Genomic DNA, 22,114 nt, shown 5'->3' with positions numbered 1-22,114 from the left:
GAATCATATATCCCATATCGGATTCTTTGTGGGTTAGCCCCGTTCAAGTAGTGCCTAAGAAAGGAGGTACCACGGTGGTGACAAACGAAAAGAATAAGATAATACCCACGAGGAAGATCACCGGTTGGCGTATGTGTATTGACTATCGAAAATTGAATTCTGCAACAAGAAAGGATCATTTCCCCTACCATTCATTGACCAAATGCTTGAGAGGTTAGCCTCCAACAAATTCTTTTGTTACCTTGACGGGTTGCTGTGACCATAATTAGCGCATATTTAGCCCCCGAATTAGCCTTGTTCCCATGCTTTTTAGTGCATATTTGGGTCATTTATCGTCTTTAGTTCTTTGTTTTGCATATTCTTTGAGATTTTGATCCCTTGGTAGGAAAGGAGTAAGAATCTTGCATTTTTATGGCAAAACGAGACTAAATTGATTGAATTCAATGACCAAGCATCAAGGAGAGACAAGATTAGAAGGCCTTTGTACATATTAGAGTAGTTGGGCAATGACGAGAAAGGATCCTTGCATCCCCAAGGAAATCCCCAAGGATTTTTATGTAGAAAAGGGAAGAAAAGAAGAAAGAACAAAGCTGAGCAGCAATCCGTGCGGATTGCCCTGAATCCGCCCGTCCTCCACAGCACAATCCGTGCGTCTTCTGCCAAAGACGCCCGGGCAACAAGCCCAGAAGACGCCCGGATTCCCTTGAAGACGCTCGTGCCCAGACCCCTGAATCCGCCTGTCCCGACACCAATACGCACGGATTTTAGTCCAGCACAATTTCGTCTTCTTCAAGCTTTAAAGAAAGAAGCCCTTTCCTTCGAAAAATACCGGCGTCTCCCTGCTCAATCTAAAAAGTATAATTACTAGTTTAGCCCTTAGTTAACCCTAATGCATCCACCTAATTTCCACTATAAATACCCCATTAGTCTAATTAGAAGAGCATGTTCTTCTTACCAATTATTAGAGTAGTTAATATCAATCAAATCCCTCTTTAGTTTTGTAATCAACAATTAATCAAGTTTTAATACAAGTTTTATTTCCTTAATATCTCTTTTGTTCATCCTTTATTTTGGGTAATTGAAGATTATTTGGGTTATTATTGGGAGATTGACAACCTCTCAATCAAGCATCAAGTACTTCTTTTATTCTTTGCTTTATTATTGGAATCATTAGTAGGTATAATTCTCTTAATCCCTTTTTAATTATTGTTAATTACTTTCATTTATTCATCATGTTTCCTTTTGTTGGTATGATTGACAACCTTGCTAGCATGATCAACAAGATAATGAGTGAGTAGTGACCTACCTAGGGTTAATGGGTAATTAGGGGAAACCAACATGGGGAATGTTTCATGCTTAAATTAATATGCTTTCATGGTTTATTTGCTTGCTTGTTTTGATCTCAACTCATGCACATGTTATGTTTGATGAAATGTGAGCCTATGAATCCTTGCATTTTTTACCCATCACCTATCTTTTCAACGAGACTTGTAAGACATAAACCAACTCGAGTCTCATTAGACCATGCATGTTGTTGAGTAGGGAAGATTAAGTCGACTTGTAGGTGTTGTACAATCTAATCGATTCGGCTCCGGGACCCAAACTTTCCTAGGATTGTATGATATAACCCAACTCAATCCATCACAACAATAATTGCTTGCTTATAATTTGAGAACATGTTTGTATGATCAATTCCCATGATTCCCCTATGACCCCATGACACCCTAGTGCTTTTCATCAATTGCTTACAACCCTTTCATTTCATCTTGCTTATTTACTTTCATTGCTATTTTGTTAGTGACCTTCTACATCAACCCAAATTCTGACACCCCTAAGACACCACTAGTTGCAATAGAAATCTCATCTCAATTCCCGTCCCTTGGGATCCGACCTTTACTTGCCTCTTTACTAATTGTAGAGTTGTTTATGAAGTTATAAATTGTGTTTGATTGGATGTGTGACGACCAACTCTTGTCCATATCACGGGTATTCGGGATTCTTTCAAATCCCTATACACCCGGATGACCAACATAAGACCACCTTCACATGCCCTTATGGTACTTTTGCATATAGGAGGATGCCTTTTGGCTTATGTAATGCCCCCGCCACTTTCCAAAGATGCATGATGAGTGTCTTCTCCGACTACCTAGAGAACATAATGGAAGTTTTTATGGATGATTTTAGCGTTTATGGAAAGGACTTTGACTCATGTTTGCATAATCTTTCTCTTGTATTGCAAAAATGTGAAGATGTTAGTCTTGTTTTAAATTGGGAAAAGTGTCACTTCATGGTCAATGAAGGAATTGTTTTGGGTCATTTAATCTCGGAAAAGGGCATCGAGGTCGATAAAGCTAAAGTTGAGGTGATAGAGAAACTCCCACCTCCCGTGAATGTTAGAGGGGTGAGAAGTTTTCTCGGTCACGCGGGTTTCTATCGCCGTTTCATAAAAGATTTTTCAAAAATAGCGAACCCCCTCACTCAACTCTTGCTTCAACATGCCCAATTCCATTTCACTGATGAGTGTGTTGAAGCCTTTAATAGAATCAAGGAAGCACTAATCTCGGCACCAATCATTCAACCTCCAAATTGGGAACTACCGTTCGAGATTATGTGTGATGCTAGTAACTACGCCGTTGGAGCGGTTCTTGGACAACGGGTAGGAAGAGCTCTCCATGCCATCTATTATATAAGAAAGACTCTTGATCCCTCCCAAGTGAACTATGATACCACCGAAAAAGGGCTTCTTGCCATTGTCTATGCTTTGGACAAATTCCGTTCCTACTTACTTGGATCCAAGGTGATTGTCTTTTCGGATCACCGTGCTCTCCGCCATCTCTTGATAAAGAAAGAGGCAAAACCAAGGTTGTTGAGATGGATTTTGCTTCTTCAAGAATTTGACTTGGAAATAAGAGACAAGAAAGGAGCCGAAAATGTAGTGGCGGATCACTTGTCAAGGATCCGGTTTCATGATGAACAAGGAGAAACACCGATCAATGACTCATTTCCCGACGATATCTTGATGGCCATTCAAACACAACTTGAATGGCACATCACCCCATGGTTTGCCGATTATGCCAACTATATTGTTGGAAGAGTACTCCCTCCAAATTTGAACAACAACCAAAGGAAGAGGTTCTTATTCGAAGTAAAGAGGTACTTTTGGGATGATCCAAACCTCTACAAAGAGTGTAGTGATGGGCTCTACCGGAGATGCATCCCTCAATGGGAAGTCCAAGGAATCTTGGAAGGGTGTCACTCATCACCCTACGGTGGGCACAATGGAGCAAGGAGGACCATTGCAAAAATTCTTCAATCGGGCTTCTATTGGCCTACAATGTTTCAAGACACAAGGGAATTCATCATTCATTGTGATGCTTGTCAAAGAACGGGGAATATCTCTTGGAGGAACGAAATGCCACAAAGGGGCATACTAGAGGTGGAGATTTTCGATGTTTGGGGGATCGACTACCAAGGTCCGTTTGTGACATCCAATGGGAATAAGTATATCCTTGTGGCCTTAGACTACGTCTCAAAGTGGGTAGAGGCAATTGCCACTCCAAACGATGATGCAAAGACGGTCACCAAGCTCTTCAAGAAAATAATCTTCCCAAGAGTTGGAGTTCCTAGAGCAATCATAAGTGATGGAGGAATGCATTTTCATGAAAAGAAACTCGCATCCCTTTTGACCAAGTATGGTGTTCAACATAGAACTGGCTTGGGATACCATCCTCAAACAAGCGGTCAAGTTGAAGTTTCAAATAGAGAGATCAAGCAAATTCTTGAGAAAGTTGTGAACAAGACCCGAAAAGATTGGAGCACAAAGCTTGATGACGCTCTTTGGGCTTATAGGACGGCCTATAAGACTCCCATAGGAGCCTCCCCTTACAAGCTTGTTTATGGAAAAGCATGCCACTTGCCAATCGAATTGGAGTACAAAGCTTTTTGGGCAATCTGAGCCCTTAACCTTGATCTCAAATTGAGTGGTCAAAAGAGGATGATTCAAATTCAAGAGTTGGAGGAATTCTGACTACAATCTTATGAGAATGCCAAAATCTACATAGAAAGGACAAGATTGCTCCATGACAAGAGGATTAAGCAAAAAGTCTTGCACAAGGGGGATAAAGTCCTTCTATTAAATTCCTTGGTCGGACTAAATCTTTTCGGTAACATGTCGTTAGGAGCACCTAGACCAAAACACAATTTATAGCTTCACAAACAACTCTACAATTAGTAAAGAGGCAAGTAAAGGTCGGATCCCAAGGGACGGGAATTGAGATGAGATTTCTATTGAGACTAGTGGTGTCTTAGGGGTGTCACAATTTGGTTTGATGTAGAAGGTCACTAAACTAAATAGCAATGAAAGTAAACAAGCAAGATGAATTAAAAAGGGTTGTAAACAATTGATAAAAAGCACTAGGGTGTCATGAGGTCATAGGGGATTCAAGGGAATTGATCATACAAACATGTTCTCAAATTATAAGCAAGCAATTATTGTTATGATGGATTGAGTTGGGTTATATCTTACAATCCTATGAAAGTTTGGGTCCCGGAGCCGAATCGATTAGATTGTACAACACCTACAAGTCGACTTAGTCTTTCCTACTCAACAACATGCATGGTCTAATGAGACTCGAGTTGGTTTATGTCTTACAAGTCTCATTGAAAAGATAGGTGATGGGTAAAAAAATGCAAGGATTCATAGGCTCGCATTTCATCAAACATAACATGTGCATGAGTTGAGATCAAAACAAGCAAGCAAATAAACCATGAAAGCATATTAATTTAAGCATGAATCATTCCCCATGTTGGTTTCCCCTAATTACCCATTAACCCTAGCTAGGTGACTACTCACTCATTATCATGTTGAACATGCTAGCAAGGTTGTCAATCATACCAACAAAGTAAAACATGATGAATAAATGAAAGTAATTAACAATAATTAAAAAGGGATTAAGAGAATTATACCTACTAATGATTCCAATAATAAAGCAAAGAATAAAAGAAGTACTTGATGCTTGATTGAGAGGTTGTCAATCTCTCAATAATAACCCAAATAATCTTCAATTACCCAAAATAAAGGATGAACAAGAGAGAGATTAAGGAAATAAAACTTGTATTAAAACTTGATTAATTGTTGATTACAAAACTAAAGAGAGATTTGATTGATATTAACTACTCTAAGAATTGATAAAAAGAACATGCTCTTCCAATTAGACTAATGGGGTATTTATAGTGGAAATTAGGTGGATGCATTGGGGTTAACTAAGGCCTTAAATGACGATTAATTCCCTACTTAAGGAAACGCCGGTATTTTCTGAAGGATGGGCATCTTTCTTGAAGCTTGAAGAAACGAATTTGCGCTGTCTTGGAATCCGTGCGTCTTAGTCACGGGACGGCCGGATTCCTGTGTCTCTGCCCGGGCGTCTTTGGGAGAAGACGGGCGTCTTCTGGTGGCTGCTGCCCGGGCGTCTTTGGTAGAATACGCACGGATTGTCAAGGTGGAGGACGGGCGTCTTCTTGGCAATCCGCACGGATTGCTGCTCAGTCTTGTTTCTTCTTCTTTTCTTCCCTTTTTTTCATATAATCCTTGGGGATTTCCGTGGGGATGCAAGGATCTTTTCTTATCATTGCCCAATTACTATAGTATGTACAAAGGCCTTCTAATCTTGTCTCCCCTTGATGCTTGGTCATTGAATTAAATCCCCAAGGATTTTTATGTAGAAAAGGGAAGAAAAGAAGAAAGAACAAAGCTGAGCAGCAATCTGTGCGGATTGCCCTGAATCCGCTTGTCCTCCACAGCACAATCCGTGCGTCTTCTGCCAAAGACGCCCGGGCAACAAGCCCAGAAGACGCCCGGATTCCCTTGAAGACGCTCGTGCCCAGACCCCTGAATCCGCCCATCCCGACACCAATACGCACGGATTTCAGTCCAGCACAATTTCGTCTTCTTCAAGCTTTAAAGAAAGAAGCCCTTCCATCAAAAAATACCGGCGTCTCCCTGTTCAATCTAAAAAGTGTAATTACTAGTTTAGCCCTTAGTTAACTCTAATGCATCCACCTAATTTCCACTATAAATAGCCCATTAGTCTAATTAGAAGAGCATGTTCTTCTTACCAATTATTAGAGTAGTTAATATCAATCAAATCCCTCTTTAGTTTTGTAATCAACAATTAATCAAGTTTTAATACAAGTTTTATTTCGTTAATCTCTCTTTTGTTCATCCTTTATTTTGGGTAATTGAAGATTATTTGGGTTATTATTGGGAGATTGACAACCTCTCAATCAAGCATCAAGTACTTCTTTTATTCTTTGCTTTATTATTGGAATCATTAGTAGGTATAATTCTCTTAATCCCTTTTTAATTATTGTTAATTACTTTCATTTATTCATCATGTTTCCTTTTTTTGGTATGATTGACAACCTTGCTAGCATGATCAACATGATAATGAGTGAGTAGTGACCTACCTAGGGTTAATGGGTAATTAGGGGAAACCAACATGGGGAATGATTCATGCTTAAATTAATATGCTTTCATGGTTTATTTGCTTGCTTGTTTTGATCTCAACTCATGCACATGTTATGTTTGATGAAATGTGAGCCTATGAATCCTTGCATTTTTTACCCATCACCTATCTTTTCAACGAGACTTGTAAGACATAAACCAACTCGAGTCTCATTAGACCATGCATGTTGTTGAGTAGGGAAGATTAAGTCGACTTGTAGGTGTTGTACAATCTAATCGATACGGCTCCGGGACCCAAACTTTCCTAGGATTGTAAGATATAACCCAACTCAATCCATCACAACAATAATTGATTGCTTATAATTTGAGAACATGTTTGTATGATCAATTCCCATGATTCCCCTATGACCCCATGACACCATAGTGCTTTTCATCAATTGTTTACAACCCTTTCATTTCATCTTGCTTATTTACTTTCATTGCTGTTTAGTTAGTGACCTTCTACATCAACCCAAATTGTGACACCCCTAAGACACCACTAGTTGCAATAGAAATCTCATCTCAATTCCCGTCCTTTAGGATCCGACCTGTACTTGCCTCTTTACTAATTGTAGAGTTATTTGTGAAGTTATAAATTGTGTTTGATTGGATGTGTGACGACCAACTCTTGTCCATATCACGGGTATTCGGGATTCTTTCAAATCCATATACACCGATGACCAACATAAGACCACCTTCACATGCCCTTATGGCACTTTTGCATATAGGAGGATGCCTTTTGGCTTATGTAATGCCCCCGCCACTTTCCAAAGATGCATGATGAGTGTCTTCTCCGACTACCTAGAGAACATAATGGATGTTTTTATGGATGATTTTAACGTTTATGGAAAGGACTTTGACTCATGTTTGCATAATCTTTCTCTTGTATTGCAAAAATGTGAAGATGTTAGTCTTGTTTTAAATTGGGAAAAGTGTCACTTCATGGTCAATGAAGGAATTGTTTTGGGTCATTTAATCTCGGAAAATGGCATCGAGGTCGATAAAGCTAAAGGTGAGGTGATAGAGAAACTCCCACCTCCCGTGAATGTTAGAGGGGTGAGAAGTTTTCTCGGTCACGCGGGTTTCTATCGCCGTTTCATAAAAGATTTTTCAAAAATAGCGAACCCCCTCACTCAACTCTTGCTTAAACATGCCCAATTCCATTTCACTGATGAGTGTGTTGAAGCCTTTAATAGAATCAAAGAAGCACTAATCTCGGCACCAATCATTCAACCTCCAAATTGGGAACTACCGTTCGAGATTATGTGTGATGCTAGTAACTACGCCGTTGGAGCGGTTCTTCGCCAACGGGTAGGAAGAGCTCTTCATGCCATCTATTATATAAGCAACACTCTTGATCCCTCCCAAGTGAACTATGATACCACCGAAAAAGAGCTTCTTGCCATTGTCTATGCTTTGGACAAATTCCGTTCCTACTTACTTGGATCCAAGGTGATTGTCTTTTCGGATCACCGTGCTCTCCGCCATCTCTTGATAAAGAAGGAGGCAAAACCAAGGTTGTTGAGATGGATTTTGCTTCTTCAAGAATTTGACTTGGAAATAAGAGACAAGAAAGAAGCCGAAAATGTAGTGGCGGATCACTTGTCAAGGATCCGGTTTCATGATGAACAAGGAGAAACACCGATCAATGACTCATTTCCCGACGATTTCTTGATGGCCATTCAAACACAACTTGAAAGGCACATCACCCCATGGTTTGCCGATTATGCGAACTATATTGTTGGAAGAGTACTCCCTCCAAATTTGAACTACAACCAAAGGAAGAGGTTCTTATTCGAAGTAAAGAGGTATTTTTGGGATGACCCAAACCTCTACAAAGAGTGTAGTGATGGGCTCTACCGGAGATGCATCCCTCAATGGGAAGTCCAAGGAATCTTGGAAGGGTGTCACTCATCACCCTACGGTGGGCACAATGGAGCAAGGAGGACCATTGCAAAAATTCTTCAATCGGGCTTCTATTGGCCAACAATGTTTCAAGACACAAGGGAATTCATCATTCATTGTGATGCTTGTCAAAGAACGGGGAATATCTCTTGGAGGAACGAAATGCCACAAAGGGGCATACTACAGGTGGAGATTTTCGATGTTTGGGGGATCGACTACCAAGGTCCGTTTCTGACATCCAATGGGAATAAGTATATCCTTGTGGCCGTAGACTACGTCTCAAAGTGGGTAGAGGCAATTGCCACTCCAAACGATGATGCAAAGACGGTCACCAAGCTCTTCAAGAAAATAAACTTCCCAAGATTTGGAGTTCCTAGAGCAATCATAAGTGATGGAGGAATGCATTTTCATGAAAAGAAACTCGCATCCCTTTTGACCAAGTATGGTGTTCAACATAGAACTGGCTTGGGATACCATCCTCAAACAAGCGGTCAAGTTGAAGTTTTAAATAGAGAGATAAAGCAAATTCTTGAGAAAGTTGTGAACAAGACCCGAAAAGATTGGAGCACAAAGCTTGATGACGCTCTTTGGGCTTATAGGACGGCCTATAAGACTCCCATAGGAGCCTCCCCTTATAAGCTTGTTTATGGAAAAGCATGCCACTTGCCAATCGAATTGGAGTACAAAGCTTTTTGGGCAATCCGAGCCCTTAACCTTGATCTCAAATTGAGTGGTCAAAAGAGGATGATTCAAATTCAAGAGTTGGAGGAATTCCTACTACAATCTTATGAGAATGCCAAAATCTACATAGAAAGGACAAGATTGCTCCATGACAAGAGGATTAAGCAAAAAGCCTTGCACAAGGGGGATAAAGTCCTTCTATTCAATTCCCTGGTCGGACTAAATCTTTTCGGTAACTTGTCGTTAGGAGCACCTAGACCAAAACACAATTTATAGCTTCACAAACAACTCTACAATTAGTAAAGAGGCAAGTAAAGGTCGGATCCCAAGGGATGGGAATTGAGATGAGATTTCTATTGAGACTATTGGTGTCTTAGGGGTGTCACAATTTGGTTTGATGTAGAAGGTCACTAAACTAAATAGCAATGAAAGTAAACATGCAAGATGAATTAAAAAGGGTTGTAAACAATTGATAAAAAGCACTAGGGTGTCATGAGGTCATAGGGGATTCATGGGAATTGATCATACAAACATGTTCTCAAATTATAAGCAAGCAATTATTGTTATGATGGATTGAGTTGGGTTATATCTTACAATTTTATGAAAGTTTGGGTCCCGGAGCCGAATCGATTAGATTGTACAACACCTACAAGTCGACTTAGTCTTTCCTACTCAACAACATGCATGGTCTAATGAGACTCGAGTTAGTTTATGTCTTACAAGTCTCATTGAAAAGATAGGTGATGGGTAAAAAAATGCAAGGATTCATAGGCTCGCATTTCATCAAACATAACATGTGCATGAGTTGAGATCAAAACAAGCAAGCAAATAAACCATGAAAGCATATTAATTTAAGCATGAATCATTCCCCATGTTGGTTTCCCCTAATTACCCATTAACCCTAGCTAGGTGACTACTCACTCATTATCATGTTGAACATGCTAGCAAGGTTGTCAATCATACCAACAAAGTAAAACATGATGAATAAATGAAAGTAATTAACAATAATTAAAAAGGGATTAAGAGAATTATACCTACTAATGATTCCAATAATAAAGCAAAGAATAAAAGAAGTACTTGATGCTTGATTGAGAGGTTGTCAATCTCTCAATAATAACCCAAATAATCTTCAATTACCCAAAATAAAGGATGAACAAGAGAGAGATTAAGGAAATAAAACTTGTATTAAAACTTGATTAATTGTTGATTACAAAACTAAAGAGAGATTTGATTGATATTAACTACTCTAAGAATTGATAAGAAGAACATGCTCTTCCAATTAGACTAATGGGGTATTTATAGTGGAAATTAGGTGGATGCATTAGGGTTAACTAAGGGCTTAAATGACGATTAAGTCCCTACTTAAGGAAACACCGGTATTTTCTTAAGGATGGGCATCTTTCTTGAAGCTTGAAAAAACAAATTTGCGCTGTCTTGGAATCCGTGCGTCTTAGTCACGGGACGGCCGGATTCCTGTGTCTCTGCCTGGGCGTCTTTGGGAGAAGACGGGCGTCTTCTGGTGGCTGCTGCCCGGGCGTCTTTGGTAAAATACGCACGGATTGTCAAGGTGGAGGACGGGCGTCTTCTTGGCAATCCGCACGGATTGCTGCTCAGTCTTGTTTCTTCTTTTTTTCTTCCCTTTTCTTCATATAATCCTTGGGGATTTCCTTGGGGATGCAAGGATCTTTTCTTATCATTGCCCACCTACTATAGTATGTACAAAGGCCTTCTAATCTTGTCTCTCCTTGATGCTTGGTCATTGAATTAAATCAATTTAGCCTCATTTTGCCATGAAAATGCAAGGTTTGCACTCCTTTCCTACCAAGGACACAAAACCTCAAAGAATATGCAAAACAAAGAACTAAAGACAATAAATGACCCAAATATGCACTAAAAAGCATGGGAACAAGGCTAATTCGGGGACTAAATATGCGCTAATTATGGTCACATCAAATATCCCCAAACCGAACCTTTGCTCGTCCCGAGTAAAGAGGTGACAAGGACTAGGACCATTATTTAAACTAACCTAATGACATAGCCGACATGAGACAATTAGCGGGTCTCACTCCGCCCCTTCAACTCACAACAAGACAACCATGAGGTAGGATGCCTTCTTGCAAGGCAAGGTGAGTCTTGCCAAAATGGCGATACATCCAAACATTAAGTGAAGGAAATGTAGATTCATATACATACTAACATACTCATATATGTTTAAATTAATTTGTCATAAAATTAAAACGGATTTTATGCATGCAAACAATAATAAAATAGAGGAGAAATCATGTCCTTACATTGGTGATTTTCGGTTATTAGGGCACAAAAGAGATCACCTTTGTCTTTTGATCTTGAGCTTTCCCTTATGGATGAAAAAGATCTAAGTATAAGATCTCTCCCTAAGCTTTATACCCAAGGCTTTCTCTTAATTTAATTAATATTACAAATACTAGTATAATATTAATCAAGAAGAAAATTAAACCAAAATATTTTTAACACTTTGAATATTTCGGTTTTTAGAGAGAAAGAGAGGAGGATTTTTATTCTCTCTAAAATTGTATTTTGGATGATGGATGGAATGAATGAATAATACACTACACTTAGTATATTATTAGGTAAAAATTATAGAAAAACAATGATGGTTTTTCTTCCCCAAAACCGTGTAAGAGGAGAGCTTTAGGGGAGCCAATGCATGGAAAAATTGTTCTTCACAATGAACAATAGGCTTGCATGGCTAGTGACTAGTGCAATCATCATGCCTTCCACTAATTACAATCAACATATAATTAGCTCACAACCCTCTAATTTTCGGCCCACTTAATAATATGAATTCCATATTATTTTTTTGTCAATTGTCAATATGTCACATGTCATATGTGATATAAATTTGTTATGTATTTTTAACATATTAAAAATCAACGTATTATCAAAAATACGTCACATACAAAAATCGACTTAGTAATTTTATAATTACTTGTGCCAAAATATTTTACCATTTATAAATTACAACTGATTGTATTTATAACAATTCATTCAATTTAATTGTTACATTAAACAATTATTTCATCCGAGTAATGATACAATTCAATTACTCGGACCGTATCTTATTTAATCACATTTCAATTTGATACGTAAATTTTACTTCAAAATCGTCCGTCAATTTTCAAGTAATTTAATTAACTCGCAACATTATACGATTAATTAAATAATCAATTAAGAGTATTGCCCTTTAGGTATGACCTAGAGGGTCAATCGATCACCACCGTCACACGACGAATGTCAAACTCTAGTCGACCAATCATTACCGATATATGTTGACCGATTGACATAACAACATATTACTTCCCAATTGTATTCATTTTAATGAGACTTAAACATGTGATCATCATGATCAACAATCGTGATCGCATTATTGTCGGAGGACACATATTCCAACAATCTCCCACTTGTCCTCGACAAGTGTGCGTCACCAATTCTCTTGTCCTATTACTATCTCCCACTCAATGCAAGGTGTCTTTCAGGTCGTACTTGCAAGTGATCATATCGAGTGGTTTCCTCGATCCGAGAATAACGATTGACCGGGATTTATCCACTCGGATACCTTCCGAGCGTGGCCACGCATTTCCGATTCATTACTCCTCAAGTGGCCCGAGATATTGTTATAACCCCGACTAGGGGTGGACAATTCCTATCGCACTCATTCCCTTCGACTAGCCACAGCCATCATAACCCAAAATATGCCCATTTGATCCCATTTACGAAGGTCGTAGTAACACAAATCAAAGTTAATCTAAAACTGTGCCATCTTAGGCGAATAGTCTTTAGTCAAAAGAATCGACTCATTTGAATACTATAGTAGCTCTCGCCACGACCAGGCTATATAAATTTGCCAGAACTCTATAAGCGGTCATAAGGCCCGACAAGGTGTTCCTAACATCTGCCTATGTGATCGACTAGTCATCTCACATGACTCTATGGCACTTGAACTTGCCATCAATCGCCTCACACTTTAGTCACTTCGAGACGTCACCTCATATAAGTAACTATGGGCAAAAACAATGTTAATCCATGTTCACTTTAACGGGGTTCAATTGTCTCTACAACCCGTTTGGATACAACAAAGTACAAGGTGAGTTAATAATAACTCAAACGACAAATGTCGACATCACACTCGGGTAGTCAATATCATATTACAACCTTGTGATGTTTATCATAAGTGTAAACACTTATTGATTGCAATAGAAGTTTAACATCCCATGTGTCCATGTGTTCAAACTTCTTACACTTGCAATCTCCTTCACATTCATGTTCTCTCTCATAGCATGAATCTTACCAAGTACACATCAAGGTTCACGACCTTGGTTTCGGTTCTTTAACTTGAAAGAACTTTCTTATCGATTATCACATAACGAATGAATTTGTGATGAATAATATAACTTGTACTGATCAAGTATTTTATCCACACACAATGCACTGGTATATGTTTTGTAGAATCTTGTAACAATTTGTCAAGATTATTAGCTTAGTACTTCTCACAAGTCCTAGCTTTACTAGGAAAGATTATCTTGAATAACCTCTTATTCAATCAAGCATCTTTCCAAAACTTCTCATTTCTCCTTTTAGGCTTGAAAGATTGGGATTCTCATAAATCCTCATATGTGCTCGGATTTTCTAAAATATGTGCAACCTCTTGACACACAATAGAACATTCCGTCAAACACTGAAATCGCTGATCGGATTCTACTTGAGAATGCATGACGTTTCTATTATGGCTCACCAATCAATCATCATGCTCTTATGCATATGATTCATAATTGGACATGTACATGATTATTCTAATGGCGGAAACATTAGTTACTAATAATCATGAGATCAACCGTTCATAGGTTCAATGAACGACCATGACTGCTAATGGCAATTCTATTTTCATCCACATGAACAACCTATGTGAATGTTGATACGATGTGTATCTCTTAATACTAATCCGACATCCCTTGATGTAATTGGATTCATCATTGTCCATTTTCATCCAGAATTGAAAACTCAAAAGCTTCTTTATGAAAGAAGGTATTTGCTCGTCATTCTTTAATGAGTGATGAGTTTTAAACATTCAAGGATGATAGCTCCCACTAAATTCCATGTCTTCACATGAGATTTTCCTAACTCCCACTCAATTCTACACATTTCGAAATTGACTTCTCAATCGAAATTTATCAAGAATTGAAATATAAATTGCATTGCCAAGTTATTAGGATAAAACCATATATGTTCCCATCATATCCTTTCAAAATGCCTATTTTTAAGTGGTCTTATCTCAACCTTACGGAAAGGGATTTTAAATCCCCAACACACTCATGTCATAATGATGTGTAGTAATGTCATTATTCAAATATAAACAATATCTAGAATACGTCCTTCACAATTACCCTTTTGGAAGGAGGTTTAACCATTTCATGGGGAGGTTAAGCAATGACATTTGCGTGGTTAAAACTTTGGCCATTGAAGATATCGGTATATCAATCCTTGCAACTCGATCATAACTAGTATGTTACTCTGATTCATTTAGGCTCTTAAGTAAATCTCAAGGTTGAAACTATTTTTCAAATGTTTCATAAACTTAGTCAAAAACTTGTTAAGACTTTACATTAGTCATTTTTCTTCCAAAACTTTCTTTTGGTCTCCTCGTGTAGTTTCTCCTCGTGTAGTTATCTTGAGAATATTCTTTTATGTTTACTACACTTGGTCTCTTTAGTCTTATAGAACTAACTTGAAACCATAGATCTCATCTATTCGGCATACTATGTAAATAGATATACCTTCATTCAAATCATTCTCTCTTGCGTAGATCTTCATATACACAAAAACACAATATGATCTTTGTCTTGTGTGTTGTGTCCTCATTTTTCTCCCACTCTATCTTTAGAATAAATACACTAAACATTCAAAGATAGCATATGAGACACAAATTAATGATGTTGAATTATAAGGAGAACTACCTCATAGGTAGACTAATTGTTATTGATTTCATATGTGTACTTGGTGATTGACATTCCTTTAAGAGAGTTCATAGACTCAAAATCACTTTATAAATGATTATACACATGACTTAAGCATGTGGACATATAATGAAACCCGTTATTATATTTGTCTGTTAGATCACTTTAAGTGAATGATCTTATGTTTCAAAACGCAAGCATTTAAAGATGAATTTTAGAACATTAAAAGGATAAATGATAAAATGGGTGACTTGGGTTGCAAACCAAGTCACTATTATCCAAAATACAACTCATTATCCAAAATACTTTTCCATGTCGAACACGGAAACTTAATGTTCTAAAATCCAAAACATTACTTAAAATAAGACAATGAAAAACAAAGCTCCATAAAAGCTAATCCTTAGCTTCTCCATGGTTTCTTATGCTTGCTTTTCTTTTCCTTTGTCTTTGCTTGGTGGAGGCCCTATTTACAATAAAAAGGGAGATACATTATCACAACTTTGCATCATAATACCATAGTTGAATTTAGAAACATAAAAGAAGGTTAGTCATTTACCTACTGGAGTGATCTTTCCAGCTTTGATATCACCAAGGTATTTGGAACAATTTATTTTCCAATGACCCATGCCATTACAATAATGGCATTTATCAAGAGGACCCTTCTTGACTTTGGATGTGCTAGCTTCACAAGACTTAGCTTTGGTGAATGTGGGAGCTTGCTTTTTACCCTTTCTCCCATTCTTCTTGAACTTCCCCTTACTCTTAGTGCTTATGTTAAGCACATCTTTGGGAGGGTTCACATTTAACCCCATGTCCCTCTCGGCTTGCACAAGTAACTTGTGCAACTCCTCAAGAGACACATCCTTGTCTTGCATGTTGAAATTCACCCGGAATTGCACATATGCCTTGACTTTGGACAAGGAGTGTAGAATCCTATCTACGATGAGTTCTTTAGGGATTTCAACCTTTTGAATTTTCAAGGTCTCGACAAGCTCCATGAGTTTGAGCACATGAGGGCTAACCTTTTGGCCCTCTTTGAAGTCGAGATCAAAGAATGCCGCGGCCGCCTCATATTGGACGATCCGCGGAGTTTGTGAAAACATGGTCACAAGTTTGGAGTAAATCTCATTAGCATTGCCCATTTTAAAGGCTCTCCTTTGGAGGTCCGCCTCCATCGCAAATATTAAGACATTTTTCATTGCGGCGGACTCCTTTTGGTAAGCCTCATATGCTTCCCTAGTGGCCGCGGTGGACCTAGTGGAGGGTTCGGGTGGAGAGGCCTCGGTAAGGTAACGAAGCTTGTCGTCACCTTCGGCGGCTAATTTGAGTTGGGCATCCCATTCGGAGAAATTTGACCCATTCTTTTCAAGTTTACATCGATCCATAAAGGATCGGAGCCAAGACGAACTAGCGAGTGGTGTAGCATTAGGAGTTGGTGTTGATGTTGCCATTTGTTATGAAAAAGAAGTGGTCTACAAAACAAAATATAAGGAGTAAAACAAATGTCGTTTTAATAATACTCGTAAAAATGTATGATTTAAACAAGTTTTATGCATTTTTCTAGTGACCTCTACCCAACTAGATAAATGATTCCAAGACCCAAATTCATATCGACTTAGGCACGGGGTAGCCGATGAAACCTTTATCCATATAACTCGGTGGATTAACTTTTTAATCGATTCTACTTTTAGAACTCTTGGTCGATAAAATTACTCTAATATTTATCTATAGCCCAAAACACATCAACAAGGGCACGGGGTAGCCGATGAAACCCTTATCAATTACTTTTGTTGAGTTCAATCCAAATTTCGAATAAATGTGTCCATTATCCAAACCCACATTAACTTAGGCACTGGGTAGCCGATGAAACCCTCATCAACATGAATTCGGTGGATTAGACATTTATCACCCACTTCCCCTACGTAACAAGGTTTGTACCCCGGGGTAGCCGAGTGCACTCCCTCGCGAAATAGGTTTTCATGGTTTCTACTATTTGGTAAGGCTATGTCTCAATTAATTGTTTTAGCGAGAGGTCATGTCAATTTATTATCTATCACGTTTTAAGTGAACTAAAGCGGTGAACTACGATAATTTGAATTGACACGGTCGATAAACTCGATAAAATAAGGATGCATGTTTTAGTAATGGCGATTTAGCGATGCATGTGACATAAAATAAAATGCAAGCATAAAGATAAATAAATCCTAGTATGGCCTTTCCTAAAATAGAAAACTATTTATCTATTACATATTCGGAAACCAACTCCATTGGTCCCTTGAACTTCGGTTGTGGCACACATCTCGAGGTAACACCGTCTTTATGTATCGCCATTCTTGAAGAAATCCGTCTTTGGGAACTCCGGAATGAATAAAATTACATAACAAATTACATAATTTCCTATTATACATTTGTGACTAAAATAAAATAAATCTATTAAATTACAAAACGGTGATACGAGATCACAATAAAAATTACAACCGAATCGATATTCCCATACATTTCGGGAAATATCAATTAAAATCTAAGGCCATACTAAGTAAAATTACATAATTCAAAATTACATAAATTAAAATTATGATAATCATAAAGAAAATGCAGCATTATAATATGTATGAACATGCTCAATTTTATGCTAAATCGCCTTTAATTAGCCAATATCGTATATTACTCGATTTTTACGGATTTGCGTGATTTTAACATTTTATAATCACAAAAATACATAAACTCATATTTATGCATAAGTTAATTACCCTAACCTCTTAGGACTCAAAATATAGTCTTCACTAATAATTTGACCATAATTAACCTTTATTTACAAATTTGTTCATAAATGGACCAAAATTACAAAAATAAGCTATTAAACTTCAAATAAATCACAAAATTTCAAATAAATTCAAAATTTGAAATTTAAACTCATGAACATTCTGTAAAAATTACATGACACTCATAATGTTCAAAATCTTAGGTTAAAAAAATTTCGAAATTTTTACCGGAAAAACAATGTTGCGGTTTATCGATTTTTAATAAAATAATCATAAAAACATGGAAAAATTATTTTCACTAACTTTTCAATTTTAGATCTGAAAAAGATAATAAAATGCAACAGTAGACGTTTTTCCTAAGTCATAGATTATGTTTAATTAATTTTCACTAATAATGTCACTATTTATGCTATTTTTCTTCAAAAATTCATAAATCATGCAAAAAGACTTCTTTATAGCCAATTATTTTACACACATCTTGTAAAATTGCATGTGACAACATATTAATTTTCTATGACCAGATTCGAAATTTAACTCATATTAACCTATTTTTCACCTAAATCCGAATTTAATAATGAAAAATTCATTTTTCGAGCATAACAAGTCCAAAAATTATGAAAATTTACAGGTTATCTCAAAATAATATATGTGACAACATATCCAAAAACCAAGTGAAAATTCGAAGTATAGCTATTTTTAGACCAAAAATGACATTTTTACTCATAAAATCACATTTAAATGTCATTATAGTGAAATATGAACAATAAAAATCCGAAAAATTAACCAAAATATCCTAAAACATTTTAGGACCAGAAATATTAACATGCATGGATTAATTTCGTGATATATCATAATAACACAAGTTTTACAAGTTTTATTTGTTATTCTTATAACTCGGAAAAACTTTTAACCGATTTGCATGCAAACAACCGTGGCTCTTGATACCGATTGAAGGAAATGTAGATTCATATACATACTAACATACTCAAATATGTCTAAATTAATTTGTCATAAAATTAAAACGGATTTTATGCATGCAAACAATAATAAAATAGAGGAGAAATCATGTCCTTACATTGGTGATTTTCGGTTATTAGGGCACAAAAGAGATCACCTTTCTCTTTTGATCTTGAGCTTTCCCTTATGGATGAACAAGATCTAAGTATAAGATCTCTCCCTAAGCTTTATACCCAAGGCTTTCTCTTAATTTAATTAATATTACAAATACTAGTATAATATTAATCAAGAAGAAAATTGAACCAAAATATTTTTAACACTTTGAATATTTCGGTTTTTAGAGAGAAAGAGAGGAGGATTTTTATTCTCTCTAAAATTGTATTTTGGATGATGGATGGAATAAATGAATAATACACTACACTTAGTATATTATTAGGTAAAAATTATAGAAAAACAATGATGGTTTTTCTCCCCAAAACCGTGTAAGAGGAGAGCTTTAGGGGAGCCAATGCATGGAAAAATTGTTCTTCACAATGAACAATAGGCTTGCATGGCTAGTGACTAGTGCAATCATCATGCCTTCCACTAATTACAATCAACATATAATTAGCTCACAACCCTCTAATTTTCGGCCCACTTAATAATATGGATTCCATATTATTTTTTTGTCAATTGTCAATATGTCACATGTCATATGTGATATAAATTTGTTATGTATTTTTAATATATTAAAAATCAACGTATTATCAAAAATACGTCACATACAAAAATCGACTTAGTAATTTTATAATTACTTGTGCCAAAATATTTTACCATTTATAAATTACAACTGATTGTATTTATAACAATTCATTCAATTTAATTGTTACATTAAACAATTATTTCATCCGAGTAATGATACAATTCAATTACTCAGACCGTATCTTATTTAATCACATTTCAATATGATACGTAAATTTTACTTCCAAAATCGTCCGTCAATTTTCAAGTAATTTAATTAACTCGCAACATTATACGATTAATTAAATAATCAATTAAGAGTATTGCCCTTTAGGTATGACCTAGGGGGTCAACTGATCACCACCGTCACACGACAGTAATGTCAAACTCTAGTTAGCCAATCATTACCGATATATGTTGACCAGTTGACAGTAACAATATTACTTCCCAATTGTATTCATTTTAATGAGACTTAAACATGTGATCATCATGATCAACAGTCGTGATCGCATTATTGTCGGAGGACACATATTCCAACATTAAGCACACAAAATCAAATAATGGATGCATCTACAAAAGGAATAGCCACTTCCTCATCAAGTGGCGGAGTCAACTAAAAGAGAACAAATTTAAGAGCATATATTCCGTCACAAATACTAGTTCAACAAATCACTAAGGCTAAGAGGATGGCACTAAATCACCTCCAAATGGTGTTAAACTAGACTACTTTCGTCCTCAATTTCCAAATACTTTCGTCAAGAGCGATCGGATGGCGTGGAATGATGATCCCCATGATGCTAGTAGTATATGACATGACAAGTCTCGAGTTCTGTACAAAAGTAAAGGTCGTGGATCGTCCCAAGCTCGACAAGGTGGCTTGACAAAAAGGCTTTTTGGGAATGAAATGCTCAAATCGTTGTAAACAAGGGTGGATATGACTAGCATTCAAAAATTGACCTCATTCAATTTTCACATTTCAAAAATTAGAGATGGGGTTTGTCCCTTCCGTGCTAATGTCCTTTGCTTTCACCAATCGCTTATTAGGCAACCGGTTAATCTCTAGACAATAGCTTTTCGGGGTGATAGTCACTCTGTCTTTGGGCGGTTGAATTCACAACCGTGTGGGGACCCAATTCAATGGATCCCTCTCCAAAGCATATCGAAGTGGTACGCCTCCATCAAAACAACTAAAATTCTCAATATTTCAACATTTCATAACATTTGAGGTTTCCTTGGCAATAAAACGTTTCCACATACAAAATCTTTTAAATGAGCACTTCAAACTTATTGATAGAAAGTATTTTTGGGTTGCCATACCACAAGGTCAATCAAGGTCACCTAGACAAGTTAACCAAGTCCACATCGCATCACTGGGTTGGATAGGTGACTCACATGCAAACCCTTGACTAGGTTTTGGGTCATGGGTCAAAAGACACTAGTATGACACAATCTAGGGTGTTTTACATCCATTCTAGTAGGCGAAGTCTTAAGTTGAAAAAGTATTTGTAATGGCTTAATTGCTCTTGTCAAAGTTCCCAATTAGGCACTTTTCAAAACATTTCATCTAAATGCAACTATATGCCATGATGCAACTATTATATACATCCTAATGCAAGTGATTCTACCAACTAATATGACATATAAACTAAATGCAAGTCCTAAGTTCACATTGTTATACCGCATCAATCAAAATAAAGCCACATAGTCATTAACATAAAGAGGAAAAAGGAGATTGGAAAGATCATACCATGCGGTCTTCAATATCCTCATGTCTCGGATGTGGCGTAGTCGATCAATGTGAACAAGGATAGAACAAACACAATATATACAATATATACATGACTACACTACAAAGGAAATGAACTTGTTTTTGGTTTTTCAATTTTCAAATTTTTATGGTTTTTCGAAATTTTTCAAATTTTTTGGATTTTTGAATAAAAGTTAAGTTAGAATTCTCCATCCCCATACTAATATGGGCATTGTCCTCAATGGCCAAAATGATGGGAAATCATGCAAGCATGATGCATGAATTCTACACTAAATGCAAGCTACACTAGTCTACACTACATGATGCAAGGTTTTTGTTTATGACGGAGAGGATAATTTATATTACCTCCCGTTGTGTATGCATGTACTTCCCCAAACCGACCTAGACATTATTGCTAATGTCCTAAGGTTGGGTGTAGTTCATGCTCACACGATGCAATGCATGAAACTAAATTTGTCATTTTGGATTTTCAAAAGGTGGGAACAATAAAATGAGAACACCTCAATGGGGCCGGGGTGTTAGTCCTCTATGGTGCTAAGACTACTCCAACAATGATCAAGATAAATAATTAAAACAAAGAAAGAAGTAGAACAAACCTCGAGAGCGTAGGAGCCTCCAAAGCTTGCTAATCCTCCATCATATCATCACTATCATCATTTTCCTCACTAGAAGTGGACTCATCACCACTTCCCTCTTCACTTTCTTGTTCACCTTGCTCATCATCCTCTTCTCCTTCTTCACTAGCTTCTTCATCAATGTTATCATCAACCTCTTCATCACCGACAACCTCATTGTCACCCGGAAACTCACCCCTAGATGCAGTCGGAAA

The sequence above is a fragment of the Silene latifolia genome, chromosome 4, assembly GCF_048544455.1.
Source record: "Silene latifolia isolate original U9 population chromosome 4, ASM4854445v1, whole genome shotgun sequence".
Classification (NCBI taxonomy): domain Eukaryota; kingdom Viridiplantae; phylum Streptophyta; class Magnoliopsida; order Caryophyllales; family Caryophyllaceae; genus Silene; species Silene latifolia.
Note: the sequence above shows the minus strand (reverse complement) of the source record.